Source organism: Equus caballus, chromosome 16, assembly GCF_041296265.1.
Source record: "Equus caballus isolate H_3958 breed thoroughbred chromosome 16, TB-T2T, whole genome shotgun sequence".
NCBI lineage: Eukaryota > Metazoa > Chordata > Mammalia > Perissodactyla > Equidae > Equus > Equus caballus.
The window spans coordinates 49,040,907-49,058,258 of NC_091699.1; the positions used below are offsets into that span (position 1 = coordinate 49,040,907).

General features: G+C 45.3%; 1 protein-coding gene across 16 annotated transcripts in view; it reads right to left on the reverse strand.

Annotated features, from left to right (window-relative positions):
• DAG1 (dystroglycan 1) overlaps positions 1 to 17,352 on the reverse strand; it is a 59,286-nt gene that overhangs the window by 39,543 nt on the left and 2,391 nt on the right. For 12 of the 16 annotated variants that reach the window (XM_005600662.3, XM_070237604.1, XM_023620433.2 and 9 more), the window contains exon 2: positions 12,649 to 12,704. The exons of the other annotated variants lie outside the window; for them this stretch is intronic. The gene's annotated coding sequence lies outside the window, so the exon portion shown is untranslated. The remainder of the gene's footprint in view (positions 1 to 12,648; positions 12,705 to 17,352) is intronic. 16 annotated transcript variants of the gene reach the window in all.

The following is a 17,352-nucleotide window of genomic DNA, read 5'->3' on the forward strand; positions in this document are numbered from 1 at the left end:
CCATTTACCTCACACCCAGCAACTTTGTCCAATAGCATTCCAGGTTCCAGGCAGGAAATCTCCAGAATGCATAATTCAAAACACAGAGCCCACCAGGAAGACCTCCAAGCCCTCTAAGTTTCTGAGGGGAAATTCAAATGCATTTTCCTCCAGAAGCACTACAAACAAAAAATATACAAAAAAGGACTTTGTTTATTTGTTTTAAAATACTTGGGTTATAATAGAAGAAAATGTTACACTGGGACTTGAAATTACTACATTGGGCTATGTTTGCTTAAAATTAAAAATAGTTTCATCTTGGCCAGCCCGGTGGCATAGTGGTTAACTTTGTGCGTTCAGCTTCAGTGGCCCAGGGTTCACAGGTTCGGATCCTGAGCATGGACCTAGCACCGCTTGTCAAGCCACACTGTGGCAGCATCCCACATAAAAAATACAGGAAGATTGCCACAGATGTTAGCTCAGCAACAATCTTCCTCAAGCAAGAAGAGGAGGATTGGCGACAGATGTTAGCTCAGGGCCAATCTTCCTCACACACACACAAACAAAAACAGTTTCATCTTCCCTTCATAGGAGCCTTCGCCAACCAGACCATCACCAACTTCATAGGTCCCAGAGCTAAATGAAAGATCTGGACAAGCTGAATCCAGTTTTTCCCAGTTATTAGACTCCCCAGTAACAATTCCTGGTCATGATTCAGAAAATGCACAACCAGCCTCACAATGACACCACTAGTTGTCTTGTCCTTACCTTTAGACTTAATGCAATAAAAGTAATTCACAGGAGGCCAGCCCCCTGGCCTAGTGGTTAAGTTTGGCACACTCCGCTTCAGCAGCCTGGATTCAGTTCTGGGAGCAGACCTACATCACTTGTCAGCAGCCATGCTGTGGCAGTGACCCACATACAAAAAACAGAGGAAGATTCTTTCTCAAGCAAAATCTTTCTCAAGCAAAAAGAGGAAGACTGGCAACAGATGTAAGCTCAGGGCAAATCTTCAGGGAAAAAAAAAAGTAACTCACAGGAAGGTAAAACAAATTCCAATAACACACTAGGGCACAAGCTAAAAGTAGGTTTCCTTCCCAGTTCCTCATGTGAGCAAGCTGGGTTTCTTCTACAGCTCTCCACAAATGACACACTTAATGTATCCACACACATAAAGAAGTACGACTCTTTTTATTTCATTCTTAAAACTCAAATGGAATCATACACTTCATAATTCTTCCTTTTTAAAATTTACTAGAACTGGGAGAGCTCAGCCCCAGCAGATGGATCCACCTCTTCACTTGCTCCTGCTTTTTGTGGCACATTTATTTATTTCTTTATTTAATTTTTTGGTGAGGAAAATTTGCCCTGAGCCAACATCCACTGCCAATCTTCCTCATTTTTTTTCTTTTGCTTGAGGAAGATTAGCCCTGAACTAACATCTGTGCCAGTCCTCCTTTACTTTTGTATGTGGGATGCCTCCACAGCATGGCTGACACGTGGAGCAGGTCCATACCCACCTTACCCAGGATCTGAACCCACAAACCTGGGCCACCAAAGCAAAGCACGAGGAACTTTCACCACTCAGCCACTGGGCCAGCCCTGTCGTGGCACATTTAAGCATCTAAGTATCCCAATGTGTTTTGCTCTGAAAGACATTCTCTCACTCTCATCCTTGCATTCTTCTGGAAGGAAATTTGAGGATAAAATCCTAAATGCGGAACTGCTGGGTCAAAGGTTATACACATTAGAATTGATAGACATTGGCAAAATGCCCTTGAATTTAAATTCCCACTTAAAGATATGAGTGAGTTTTTCCCTTACTTTCACTAAAATTGAGTTATTGCCAAACTCCTTCATTAATAACATGAGATGGAAGAGGAAGGAAGGTGGGACAGGTTGAAACAGCATAAAATAACAGTTTGCCCCTCTCACATTGCTTGATTAATGGGCATGGTGGGCAGCAGGTGTCATAAATTCAAGCTGAAAGTAATGGTACTTCATCATAGTTATTAGCCAGCAGGAGAATATGGGAGGGTGAACATCTAGACGACTAATGAATCAAAACATGTTGCTATGTTTTTCCAGTCAAATTTGACTACCTCAGAGAAAAACTTCTATGGAGAATTTATGGGCTAATAAGGTATCTGTGATGCTCTTTGCTCCTATTTTTGCTTCCTCTGGACCAGGGCAGCTCCTGGACTACCACAGAACAATTCTGGGGCAGGGCAGAGGGAAGAGAGCTACAAGTGCTAAGCACAAGGACAGGAGAGGGAAGCTAGAGTATTTCTGAGCTCTCAAGTCTAATCTTCATACTGTAGTCTCACTGCTCTGAAAAAGACCAACCTTTTCTAAATCATATTTCCAAATCTAAGTTTGCTGCCTGTTGCCCTTCAAAAGAGGGGGGAGCTGAAGCCCATCATCCTGGAGGTCACACCCTCCAGATTCTTGGGACGTTGGGGAAAGAATCACCTGTCCCAGGCCAGTGCAGCCATTTGGGAAGGCAGTCATGTACCTAAGCACAGAAGTACTCACCAGTCCAGTTCTCATCTTTCTCTTAGATCAGCCTAACTTGTGCATGTGAAAAATTAACCCAACTAAAAGTGATGCCCACAACAGTGACTAACATTCCAAAGTCCTAAGACGACCCTCCCAACTCTATACCATGCTAATTCCTGGTTCAAAGGCTGCCTGGAAAAACCAGCTGACCCAGGCAACTCCACCAAGATGAGGAGTAACAGGGACTGGGAGCCACACTCCACCATGAGGACCATGATACGAAACTCCAAAGAACATCAGAACCAGGAGAAGGAACGTGAAGGCCTTCAGCAGATGTGGTTATGGTATCGTCTAGAGATACATACTGAACTATTGATGGATGACAAGACGTCTTGATATTTGCTTCAAGATAATGTGGTGGAGGTGGGGCAATGGTTGGGAGTGTGAATGGGGCAAGACTGGCCACTGGTTGATGGTTGTTGGGGCTGGTGATAGGTATACAAGATTCATTGTACTATTCTGTCTTTCAGTATACTTAAAATTCTCCATAATAAAAAGTTCAAAAATGAAACACAACAAGAGCCATAAAAATAAAATTCCCAGTAAGTAAAACATCAAATATATTCAGCAATTCACTCTTAAGTATATACCCAGAAGACAAGGGCAAGAGCATTCATATCAGTAGTATTCACGAGTCAAAAACTGGAAACAACTTAAATTCCACCAATAGGAAAAGCAGTAAATTGTGGTATATTCATATGTGAAATACTATATAACAATAAAAGAGAACTGCTATATAGAACCACACAGATGTAGAGACCAAATGTTCAATAAGAAAAGACAGACAAAAGAGAGTACATACACTCAGTCATTCCACTTACATGAAGGTCAAGAGCAGCAAAACTAAGCTCAAGGACAGAGGTCAGAAGAGTAGTTACCTTTGGGGAGATGCTGATTGGGAACGGCACAACAGAAACTTCCAGAAATGTTCTACATCTGGATCTGAGAGGTATACACATTCATAAAAATGGGTTGAGCTGTACATTTATCATTTATGCATTTTGCTACATGTAAATTATGCTTCAATTTTTTAAAAATAGTGACATCAAAAAAAAAAATCAAACACTACTAGTTACCAAGAGATCCAGTGAAACATCTTTATCTATAAAAGAGTAGAAATTCAAAGCCTGAACAAGGAGAAAAGTGAGCTCTGGCCTGGGATAATTTTGGTTGAGCCTGCTACCTGCCAACACCTGAGGTAAAAGCAGGGACTCCCTCTAAGGACCTTCACTGCTAGCTGATCCACAAACACCAAAGAACAGCAGAGCAGCCAACACCAGAAAACATGGCTATAACTCCTGCTCCACCACCTCAGCAACTAGCTATGGGTGTGGTCTTGACCTTACCAAATTCTGATTAATTCACATTTACATGTAGTGGTATAGATTGCTCATATAGAAGACTGAGCTCTCCCCTCACCGCCAGGCCTGCTGCTGGCCGCCGGAGACACACTCCTACAGGAAGCTCCTAAGCAGGGCCCGGCAGCCTCTCCAGCCCTTCCTCCAGCACAGCCCATGCCTCCCTGACTCTGAAATTCCTTACATTCTTGACCCAGAAGGGGAACCCTCAGAAAAGTTGAAACAAAAAACTCAAAAGAAAACTAAACCTGGTCTACCTCCTTAAGCCTAAGCAACCTTGGTACACACACAGGATGCAAAAATCTGAATTTACTTGGCCTCAAAATTATTTAAGTATAAAATAAATGAAATTTTAAAGGTGTGAAATAGCAAAACAAACAAAAAGAACACAGGCATATGTTAAAGTGTCCCAGCACTAGGGAAAGGCCAGATAAATCCTGGTACATCACATGACACCTCCTCTCAGGGGCAATTCCCACCTGAAGGACAATGGGCTCAAGATATACAAAGTACAGGCCAGTCAAGAGCACAGCCCTTTACCTCCACATCCTCACAGCAACAGTTGATCAGATAGCAGCTCTGTCTCTGAGGTGAGCACAGAGTCGCCCTCACACCAGATACAGGCTTGGGCTGCCCATCCAATTCTGGGTAAGCTGGATGGGGCCTGCACACAAGAAAGCCAGGACCAGCTGACAAGTTCCTGGGTCTGGAGCCTGAGCCTACTCTCATACTGAAGCAACACTCCCTAGTCCTCCAGGTAGTTGCCCACATCTTCAGCCACTTGCCAGCATGGTAGCAGCAATGGCAGCTGACACTTCTCTATCCTGTAAGGTAAGTCTCTGTATCCAGAGCTTGAGACCAGCAGGTGAGGCCATGACCACAGCCCACAGAGCCTTCCACTATTCACCCAGCCTACCCGGCCTGATAGCACAGATACAGGGAGAGACGAGATTCTGGCTGCTCTCTAAGCCATATCCATTTCTCCATATCCTTCTGCTGGTGCTGGCCCTGCACGGAGAAGCAGGGAAATCCTCTAAAATAGTTTTCAAACACAGAGAAAATCTGTAAAACAGAATATTCATAGGACTGAGTTTGAGGCAACCATTTATCAGGATCAAGACCTTCATTTTACAGACAGGTAAACCGAGGATTCCACAGTCTCCCAGAGAGTGAGCAATCAAGCAGGATGAGAATCCCTCTCCTAAGCCCGAACAACCGTTTCCCCTTCCGAACCCTCTATAAACAGAGGGAGAAAGAAAGAGAGGAAAGCTGAAGAAAAGGGACAAGATGGGGGACAGACAACGAAAGGCAGGGGAGCTGAGAGTTAGGAAAGCGCAACGGGAAGAAAGAAGAGGGGGCCTAAGAAGGCGACAGTGTTGTGAACCCATCTTGGTAAATTAGGCCAGAGAAGATGCCCAGGGTTTTCCTCTTGCAATACTCTGTCACACTCATGCTGGAAAGACTGGCTTGACAAGGACTACAGAGCCAGGGAAGCTGAGCTGGGCCTGGCCTCTTCTGAGCCCCATCGTCCTCCCATAAAAGTGGTGCTCTAGGTACCTCCTATGAGCAAAGCGTGGGACAAGAGAAAAGTAGCACTCCTGAGGAAAGACCCAAACCACCCCAGCCTTGCCAAAGGGACCGAACCTGAAGCTGATCAAGCCTTAGGATCCAGCTGCTGATTCACAGGAAATTCAGAGAAGAGCATGTTGAACCGTACCCTGAGACACAATCTGCTAAATCTGGACTATCTAGACTGGACTCCACAAGTCTAAGGGCCCAGTTTCTTCAGCAAATAATCATAAGGAAAAGGGAAAGAGAGGGAAACTGTAGATTAAAGAGACCTAAAAGATATACCAAGTTTTAAATATTTTGTTTTTTCTTTTTCTCCCAAAGCCCCCGGGTACATAGGTGTATATTTTTAGTTGTGGGTCCTTCTAGTTGTGGCATGTGGGACGCTGCCTCAGCACGGCCTGACGAGCGGTGCCATGTCCAAGCCCAGGATCCGAACCAGTGAAACTCTGGGACACCGCAGCAGAGCACGCAAACTCACCTCTCAGCCATGGGGCCGGCCCCCAAAGTTTTAAAAATGGACAAAATTAAACCACAGTGCATAAGATACACATGTGGGAGATAAAACCATGAAGAGGAAATGAATACACACAGACAGACTGGGGGTCACCTTTGGAAGGGAGGACAGGGGCCTGTGGCAGGGATGGGGCCTATGGAGACATCTCTGCTGGGGCCAGCAAAGCTTTATTTCTTGACCTTATAATTCACCAAGCTATACTTTTTTTGGGGGGGTGGGTCTTGTTTTCTCTATTTTTGTTTTATTTTATACTAGTAAAGTTTAAAAATATATTTAAAAAAAATAAGATGAAGCAAACATAAAACCAGCCCTGGAAGAGCGAGGAGACTTGCCAAAGCAGCACATGCAGAAAGAGAACCCCACTAGGAAGGGTGAACAGAGAGGATGGCCCCACAGGCAACCGGGTGAGTATCTCTAATTCTGAGGTTCAGCATTACCCCCCAGTGGCTTCTCACCCAGATCCTACCATCTCCAATAGCCCCACTGGTTATTAAGCCGTTATTGTAGCCACCTGCACGGTCCCTTTATCCATCTCTCAACTGGTTCCCAGGGATAGAGTAAAGGTGTGTGTGGTTTTTTAATAGGGTACCCCAAAATTCCAACATGTCCCCTCCAGTCCTTGCTCCCTCCGCTGCAGATTTTCCTGACTCCCACACCCTGAAGGACTTTAACTTGCTCCCCTGGTAAAGTACACCAGAACTGTCTTTCAAGCTCCACCATTCCTCAACTCTGGGCTAGTCCAACCTCACTGCCTCAGTTTCTGTTCTGGCTCTATCTATGCTGACATAACTCCATCATCTCAGGGCTAGCCAGAGTCTCTGTACCCATCTACAAACCCTACTGCTAGCCGACTTCACCCCACAGTGGTCTCTAGTGCTCACCACTGGCTGTGCCCAGACAGTAACCCCTTGCCTCCTACCTCCTCCAGCCAATTTGGAGATTAACAGAGCAAACGCAGCAACGTTCCTCCACTCAATGTGAGCTATCTTCTCCCTCTCTCCCCTTTCCAAAGTTCACTTTCTCTAATCCCCCGCCCACCTCTTCCTGAAGCTTCCTCAGTTATCCCCTAAAGCCCTCCACACACCCTTATCCAAATCATCACCAAACCAAAGGGCTCCCAAGGTTCACTTTGACCAGTCCCTGAAACCAGATCTCACAGGCCCCACCAGGATCACCTAAGGCATGGCAGCAGGGCCAGGAAATGGCTCAATATGTCACAGACACATCTGTGTGTGACCAAACGTGTTTGGCTTTGAATATAATGTAGAACTGCCTACCAGGCTCTCCAAGGTCCTCTCCCTGATCGCTCACATCACCCTCTGAGATGGGCCTAGCTCCCCACTCCCTCTTATGATGAATCAGAGGCACACCAACTGCCCACGATCACTTGCCAGAGGCAGGACCTTCAGCCTCTCCAAACGACACTTTCTTCAGAAAAATACCTAGAGGGGAAATAATCTTCACTTCTCCTCCCTCTTTTGCGTGGTCGGGGCAGAGGTAGGGCCCATATCTGTCTCATCTATAACCAGATCCCTCTCTGGGGCCTAGCACAGTGCCCAGGACATGACAGTGACTCAAAAACATCTGCTGAATGAATGAATGAATAACTGAAACCTAGCACTGACAGGGCCTGCCCACTGAGTGCCAGTTGATAGGTCCTTCATGGTCCATATACTAGCCTGTCCTGTAAGGCTGCTTAATAGTCAGTATTTAATCTTAAACACTTCCTAGATCAAATTCCTTTGTTTAACTTTTTCCAATTAAAAACATAGATTAAGTGAGCTAACGCATGTAAAGCACTTAGAAAAGGATCTCACACAGAGTAAACATTTTAAATATAAACATACAAAATATAAATAATCTTAATCCAGTCACCCATAATCTCTTATGATTATAATGTTTCTGTGCTTCAGACACTCTACATGAGGAGGCTAGCTAAGAAACATGAACATCACTATGTACACCACTGGGAGTCTTGCTTTCTGCATCCCAGATCCAAATCTGAAATAAAACTGCCAAGGTCAATAACCCCCCCACAATGACAAGAGTGCCTGCAATAGAAATGGACTTGCTTCCACAGTGGGGTTTCTTCTGTTCTACTGAGATTCAGCTCCTGAACAGTTGCCTCCTCTGGACTGCCTGTTCTGCACTGCCTGGGGACCACCCTTGGGCTGGGAACAGCCCTGTGGGCTCTGCTTCCCCTCTAGCTTATCAGAGGATTTAGAGTGAGTATTTAGAGCTTTATTTTCAGCTTCCCTCTGGTGGTATCATGTCATTTTCTTATCTGAGAACAGCCAACAGCTCTACTCTCACCCTACTCTAACACAAAGGTCAGAGACCAAATGCCTCCACTATCTGGAAATCACCTGGAGCCTTCTCCACTGGGAACCCGGAGGCAGCTCTCCCCAAACACAGAATCATAAAATACAGTGCCTTCATCACCTGGAAGCTCTACCCAATTTTTGTCTTTAGGACAATTACTCCCCACTCAGAACTTGGGCCTGTACCCTCATCCTCCTCACATTCTGGAACTCTGCACTCAACTTGTCCCTCAAGGAGTCAAGGAAGCCCAAAACACTTCAGATATCCAGGGAGGATGCTGATTTTACAGAGTAAGGTTCAGACATTCCATACTAAGCTCGTCCTATTAACAGGAAAAAAAAAAATCTTAAAATCCTTCTTCTAAAGAGTTCCAACTCTACAGCTCAACTAAATTACACATTCCAGGTACAGAATCTGCTGCTGTCCAACATTCAATCAGGAGCACCCACTCACTCCAGGTCTCTTAAAATGCATCTGTTGGTTGAAAAGTCAAAGTTTTATAAGTTAACCATCACATACTCATACAGGAAAAAGTAAGTATACATGTAGCCCTTTGAAAACCCAAGGGCTTTTCACACTAGGCATACATTGCTCTTATAACTCAAAGAAAAATAAACACTAGACAAAAAAAGAAAACAAAGCACTCTCAGTCACTCAACTCACATGGCAACTTTGTCAGTCTACGCTCCTTCTACTTCACTGGTGCGGTTCAAGAAAACAAACCTGGGCGCATCAAAGAATTTCCAAAGAAACACTTTCTTTTTTTTTTTTTAAGATTGGCAGCTGAGCTAACATCTGTTGCCAATCTTCCTTTCTTTTATTTTTCTTCTCCCCAAAGTCCCCCCAGTATATAGTGGTACATTCTAGTTGTAGGACCTTCTGGTTCTGCTATGTGGGACACCACCTCAGCATGGCCTGATGAGTGGTACGATATCTGTGCCCAGGATCTGAACCAGCGAAACACTGGGCCACCGAAGCGGAGCACATGAACTTAACTACTTTGCCACGGGCCAGCGCCCCAAAGAAACTCCTTAGTGGTTAAGGTCATGCACTCTACTTTGGCCCAGGGATTGCAGATTTGGATCCCAGGTGCAGACCTACACATGGTTCATCAAGCCATGCTGTGGCAGTGTCCCACATACAAAATAGAGAAAGATTGGTAGAGATGATAGCTCAGTGGCAATCTTCCTCAAGCAAAAAAAAGAGGAAGACTGGCAACAGATGTTAGCTCGGAGCCAATCTTCCTCACACTCACACTCACTCATATACACACACACACACCCTAAACATTGTTGTCTAGTTAACAGAGACCTTGGTCCTCAAACTATTTTAGTCCCTTACTCAACTTGAAGGAGGCCAGTGCCTCCAAGGACCACCTGCCCCAATAAGACACTATAGCACTCAAAGTTCCACAGGTGAGCAAGCAGTCAAGCCAGAGCTGCTTTCTGGGAAGTACCAATGGGCTCATGTCTAGATTTTGGGTTTTTTTAAATAAGATATTTGGTACATATAATATAATCTATTATGTGCATAAGTAAAAAACACCCCTGAACCTATCACTCAAAACCTAAATCTCAGCATGTGATCTCAGCAAGGCAAGTAGATTTTATTCCTTTATTTGATAAAAACAAAACACTACTCCCAGTCTTAAAACTGAGAAAGAAACGTATCACTCTGCTCAGGCAGAAGGATAAAATAGGCTAGATTTTTTTTCCTGTAATAAAAGAAAAAAAAAGGTAGGAGGAAGGCAAACATCCAGGGCAGTGCCAATGCCAGCTGCTCCTTTCAAGACACTTTTACAGAAGACAAAGAAATCATACATTTTGAAGCATCATGAAAAGAATGGAATTTCCTTACTCAGAAGATGAAGAACAATTTTCAGGACCATTCCAAAATAAACCTATCTGGGTTTTAGAGAATCAAATTTCTCAGCAGCCATCCCTGCAATCATATGGACCTCATCAAGAAAAGCCCTTCACCAACTCCAGGAGGGCTTGATCAGGCCTTCTCCATCCCCCCTACCACCACCAGCTCGCTCATCTACTCTTCACAGAACCTGCTAAAGCTGATCACACGATAGCTGATCACACATCTGGCTCCCTGTCTGAAGCCAACACCCCTGAAAAAGCAGCAGTCAGTGGCCCCTATCAGACTATTCACCAAACCCTAAGTACCTCATAAACTTTTCTCCAGCAACACACTGGCCTGGGGTCAGGAGAAGAACTAACTGATGGGTAACGCAGTTTGACATCAGGGGAGAACATTCATATCCAGAACAAATCTGTGTTTTAAAAAGCTGAGTCCCTCTGGTTTCCCCTACTTGGAGAATCATATTCTGGCACTTCACATCTTCAATGAGTTCCACAGTTGATTAAGACCAAAATAAGGCTTTTTCCAGCTTTATTCAGATACAAGTGACAGCCAAAATAAGTTAAAAAAAAGAATTTGAAGTCCAATTTCATTACGAAAGAGATTAATCCTTTGCTTCCCAGTGGATTCGGAACATAAGAAAGGCCTGGAGGGAGTGACCAGCCTCCTGTGACCAGGCACTCACCCACCCTTGGGAACAGCAGGCCTGCCTCTCCAAATATGGCCTCAGATCTGCTCCAACAGTGAGTTCAGGCCTGCAAAGGTGTCCACAAGAATGTTTACCAAGACACGACAAATCAGAGGGCAGACTCAGGGATAAACAAAGCACCATCCCTCAGAACACTCCAGAACAGCAGGGTAACATGTGAGGAAATGACTGATTGCTAGGCTCCCGGCCCCTCAGCACATGTAACCACAGCAGACAGGACAGAGAGGCCATGTCAGGCCTGACACTGAAGCAGAGGGCTGTGCCTGCAGAGCCCACAATGGGCCCCATTCTCCCTAGAAGCTCAGGGCAGGAGGAGAGAGAGGAGGTCAGGACATTCCTTCACTCCCTCACACAGAGAAAAAGGGCAGAGGCAGCCCAGGGCACTAGAGGCCTACATAAGAAGAAAGTATGAGCAGACATTTTCCTTTCCAGCTGCATGAATCAAAAAGGGACCTCTCCTTAAAAATTCAGAAGGGAGGGGCCAGCCCAGTGGCGCAGCAGTCTAGTGCACACGTTCTGCTTCGGCAGCCCAGGGTTCACTGGTTCGGAACCCGGATGCGGACATGACACCACTTGGCAAGCCATGCTGTGGCAGGCGTCCCACATATAAAGTGGAGGAAGATGGGAATGGATATTAGCTCAGGGCCAATCTTCCTCAGCAAAAAGAGGGGGATTGGCAGCGGATGTTAGCTCAGGGCTAACCTTCCTCAAAAAAAAAAAAAAAAAAAGAAACACTATTTGGAATTCCATTATTGACTGTATCATTTTTCTTAGCAAAAACTGGCTAAAGAATCAATCCAGCCCTAGAGAACTGAGTTAACTGAGAGGCATTCATGACAACCAAGGCAGAACTGGTTCACTTCTGCCATAGAGAGCCCTGGGAATCTTCTTAAATAACCCCATATCAACCCCTGGAACACCTGAGGGAAAACACTCTGAGCACAGAAAGAGGTAAAACAGGGACTAACCATAACATTTGCAAAAACGAACATCTTCCAATTCCACTAACCTGTTTCAATACACAAATACCAACTATTAGAAAAAATTCTGCAAGAGGTACTTCTTATTTGTGGATTCCCATACTCCATATACAAAAATTCAACATCCGTAGAAAATGAAGAGCAAATGCTAAAACAGGGGACCCAGCTGAGCACTGGCCACTGTTTCCCTGAATATGACACATTCTTCCAAATGCTTCACTCGTGCCTGAGGCCCCCCTCAACTGGTCCTCTACTCTACCAAGTATACTTGGTATCCAAGGGTCATGACTGCCTCAGGAAGAATGAATCTGTGGCTACACATACTCCCAATGGCAGGGAACACTCAGTCTGGGCATTTATGTGGCTATAAAAATTGCATACCAATGCAAGTCACAGAAGAGGGACTACACATACACAACGCTTAAAAATAAAAATCAGGGGGCTGGCCCTGTGGCCTAATGGTTAAGTTCACGTGCTCCACTTCAGCGGTCTGGGGTTCACCAGTTCAGATCCTGGGCATGGACCCATGCACCACTCATTAAGCCATGCTGTGGTGGCATCCCACATAGAAGAACCAGAACGACCTGCAACTAGGATACACAACTATGTACGGGGGCTTTGGGAGGCAGAGGGAAAAGAGAATGATTGGCAACAGATGTTAGCTCGGGGCCAATCTTCCACACCAAGAAAAAAAATAAAATAAAATGCCATGGTTAATCATTTTGTGAAGTACATGTTTATTCATCAACTTTTTCTTGCAAAAATATTTCTTTTCAACTACCTTACCTCACTTCTAGTGCTAGGTTGCTTTAAAAGCCTTATCTTCCTGGAGAGCAGAGGCCCTGCAGGAAAAGAAAGAACCAATATTGGTGAATGTCCACAAGTGAAATAGAATTATACTACAATGATCAACTCCAAAAGAAGTGGGGAATGCCACTTAGCCTTTTGCCCACACCACCAATTAGTCACCCTTCTTTGTCAAAGGGTGACAAAGAAAATACAATATTTTCTGTAGAGTCAATCCAGAAGAAAAAATTATAAATAGTATCAAAGATATAACATTAATTCCAATGTCTACAATTCAGAGAGCAATATTTTAAAAAAACAACTAGCTCAAGAAGGTATAATTGAGAAGCAAAACCTCAATGCTATTAAATGCACCCCATGACATGTAGAGTAAAGACATTCAGTCATAAAAGGGACTTTTTTATAGTCAGCTGATTGTTCCCACTAGAAACCTGCTTTTAAAATACAAATATAGGAGCCAGCCTGGTGGTGCAGCAGTTAAGTTTGCACATTCCGCTTTGGCAGCCCAGGGTTCACCAGTTCAGATCCTGGGTGCGGACCTATGCACCACTTGTCAAGCCATGCTGTGGTAGGTGTCCCAGATATAAAGTAGAGGAAGATGGGCATGGATGTTGGCTCAGGGCCAGTCTTCCTCAGCAAAAAGAGGAGGATAGGTGGCAGATGTGAGCTCAGAGCTAATCTTCCTCAAAAAAATAAAAATAAAAATATAAACTAAGCCAACATACTGCTAAAGTTTCACTCAGATTTACTTCATTCCAACATAGAACACAGAACAGCTTCACCAACTCAGACCACCTCAGTTTATGATATTGTACCACTGCATCCCATCCATCTTTCTACCTGGACCCAGAGCAAGGCTAAGAAAATGCTTAGTTATCAAACCTAAAAAATAGGAAAATAGAAAACTCTATTCATTAAGGCTAAATTAAGCCCTCTGGCTGGTGTAATTTTGTAAACTACTCTAAAATCCTATTTATAGAAATTGCTATTTGAGCAGTATTACTGACTAATGATCAGAGTGAAGAGGTATGGTCAAAAGGCAAAGCAAGTTATACTCACAAGAAGACTGCTTTAAATTAATACCCAAAGGCATGTGCACACAAAGACCTACCGGGAAACAACCAGATTAATCATTTGTATGTTCAAAACAGCCATCACCTTACTCCAAGCCTGAAGTGTTCATGTGGGAAAAGCAGAGGAAGACGGGGGCCTAAGAAGTAACAGCACAGTAACACTGGCAAAGACACAGAAACACTTTAACATGGAGGAGAGAGAAAACTTACTCCAGAAAAGGAGGGAGAAATCCTTGACTAACACACAGGACACAAAGAACACACTACCTGAATTTATTCTCACTTTGAGTTCCCCTGAGGTTCAACACTCTCTCCAGTCTCCATCTGGGTCCACCCTGATGTTCAGACCAGCATTTCTCACTTCTTTGAAGTCATAAAAGAGATAAGCCTCCAGCCTCCAAGCAGTCACACTCTACAGTGGCTCAAATCTAAACAGCACACCCAGCAACCTGGATATTCAATCACACTTCTCATCGCTGACTTCTCCTATGGGCCAGAAAAAAATTCACAAGGCCTCACTCTTAAATCTTGCCTATCCACAAAATGAGTATATCACCACTTGCCATTCCACTAGGCTAGATGTGTGCCTCTTATCAAGATGGCTATGACCAAAATTAAACCCAACTCAAAAAGGCAAGCACAGGTAAATGGGCTCCTTCTTTTTTTTTTATTAAAGATTGGCACCTGAGCTAACAACTGTTGCCAATCTTCTTTTTTGCCTGTTTGTTTAAAGATTTTAGGGGCCAGGCCAGAGGTGCAGCGGTTAAGTGTGCATGCTCTGCTTTGGCAGCCCAGGGTTCGCCGATTCAGACCCTGGGTGCAGACATGGCACTTGTCAAGCCATGCTGTGGTAGGCGTCCCACATAGAAAGTAGAGGAAGATGGGCATGGATGTTAGTTCAGGGCCAGTCTTCCTCAGCAAAAAGAAGAGGATTGGCAGCAGATGTTAGCGTAGGGCAAATCTTCCTCAAAAAAAAGAAAAAAAGATTTATTTTTCCTTTTTCTCCCCCAAGCCCCCCGGTACATAGTTGCGTATTTTCAGTTGTGAGTCCTTCTAGTTGTAGCATGTGGGACGCCACCTCAGCATGGCTTGATGAGTAGTGCGATGTCTGCGCCCAGGATCCAAACCAGCGAAACCCTGGGCTGCCAAAGCAGAGTGCAAGAACAACCATTCGGCTAAGGGGCCAGCCCCAGAGGTTCCTTCTTGACATCATCATGGGCCACCCTTAGTTTGCACTGCACAGGACAAGTCTGCAAGCCAATGACAACTCTTTCAATGAATTCAGCCTAAAGTCACATCACCCCTGCCATGATTCTGAGTCTCCCAAACTGTAGACAATAAAACACAGTGGTCCCCTACCCTACCAAGTGGGTCAAAAAATCATGCTTTTTTCCTTCCTAAGTTCACCCCTTCCTATTACTCTCTGCCACTCTGGTTTATCTCCTTCAACTGTACCCCTGCAAAAGACTCAAAACTGGTCTCCTAACTTCTTACCTCTCCCTGCCAGACACGGGCACTACCCTACTTAGAGCTTCCAGGGGCTCCCCACTGGCCCAACTCAGCCTTCAGGTCAACGTTTTGCCCCACCTTTTCCCCAGGGGACACTTCCTTTGGCTCCACCCTGTCCACTCCTTGGTCCTCAGGCAAAGCCTGGTATTTTCCTCCTCCACCCTTTTCTGTTCACCCAGAGACAGCCCCTCGTCCTGCCTGACTGCCACAAAGACTCAAGCAAGCCTTCCCCCCTTTTCTGCAGTCTAGGAGTCTCTCTATTCCAACTCTCTCAAGTCCTCACCAGTGCCTGGGTGATGCAGCCTTACTTCCTCATCTTTTCACTGTCACCTCCTGCCCACTACACTCAAAGGTAGACCCCTGATGGTACCAGCACCATTCAGGTCCCTAACATCTCTGACTCATCTTGAACCTTCTTTCTCTCTCTCCATTCCCCTAAAAACCACTGTCTTTGTTCAGGTCCACTGTCTCTCCACTGGACCACAGCAGTAACCAACTTGCCTCCAGTCCAGTCCAGCCTCCACACTCACACTGAGGGCTCACTTCTTAAAACCAAGAACTGATCCCACCACAGCTGTGCTCCAAGATCTTCAAGGTTCCCCGTTCCTATGTAAAACTCCTCCATGTGGCATTCTGGCTCTAACCCAACCTTGTAGTACAGAAAAGGTGCCCAGTCTTCTCCGTCCCACCTCGTGCCTCTGCTCACCCCTTTTCCTCCCAGAGAGTTGTGACCTTCCTGCCACCACCCTTTCACCAGTCAAACCACTAACTCTTCTTGAAGATCCAGCACAAATACAGTCCTCCCCTAAAGTCTGCTATCCTCATCCTAGGACCCACACTCTGTGGCTTACTTCAGCATGGTGCCCAGAGCAACCAGCACAGGCCACAGGAAGGCTCTGACAAGCGTTGGTTTCTGAAAATGGTCCCTCACAGCATGTTCTTAGAGATCTGTGGGGGATCCCTGATCACCTCTCTCATATCATCCTGGCATTCTGCTCACCACCAGACACCTGGGCTTGGTCTTTGCCAGAGAAGCACCCAACCAAGGCCAACAGTTAGATGCAACACAAATGCAGATGGGTATAGCTAAATGTTCAACCTGGGTTCAAATCCTGACTCTGCCACAAGATGACAGTTGTGTGACCTTGGGAACATTCCTTCATCTGTGACTCAGTTTCCTCAGCCAGGATAAAGGATTCTCATAAACACTAGCAATGGTGCACACAGAGCAGAAACACAGAAGGCCCTCAACTGTGGCTGGTGTAGGCCCATCACATCACTGACCTAGAGTGCAGGAAAAGCTGGAACAACTATGAGGTAAACAACTGAATATGCTTTCATCTGCCTCAACAAGGATGAACACACATCTGCTCTCAATGGTCAATACACCAGCCCTGCCCAAGAGGAAATGCAATGCCCCAAGTTCAAGTGATAAGGTTCTTGACAATCAAATGCTATGCCTCTCCTTTCCTAAACAACAATCCCAGTCTAAGCGGCCTCAGGGTCCCTACAAACCCCACCATTCTCAGTGTTTAACAGACACCAGCAAACTTGCACAAGAGGCGGTTAAAATCTTTGGTCATGCTTAGTCTTCTGACCCACACATTCCTCTTTTTCTTTTTTAAACATTTCAGTCACCCTAGTGGAGACTCTCATTTTTTTATTTTTTTGAGGAAGATTAGCCCTGAGCTAACAGCTGCTGCCAATCCTCCTCTTTTTGCTGAGGAAGACTGGCCCTGAGCTAACATCTGTGCCCATCTTCCTCTACTTTATATGTGGGATGCCTACCACAGCATGGTGTGCCATGTCTGCACCCGGGATCCAAACTGGCGAACCCTGGGCCGCTGAAACAGAACGTGTGCACTTAACCGCTGTGCCACCAGACTGGCCCCAACCCACACATTCCTGAATGCAGGTTTCTCACCCTTCAGAGCTTGGGGTTCCCTCTGCTCAACCTTTTCAGCCTCTCTTCTCAGCTGGCTCCTCCTCCCTCATCTCTCCTCTACTGGCTGGCCTCACAGCCAGAGGTCCTGACCCCCTCGCCCATGCTACTACCTATGTAGCCACCAGCAAGATCTTTCTAAACACAGGTCTGGACCAT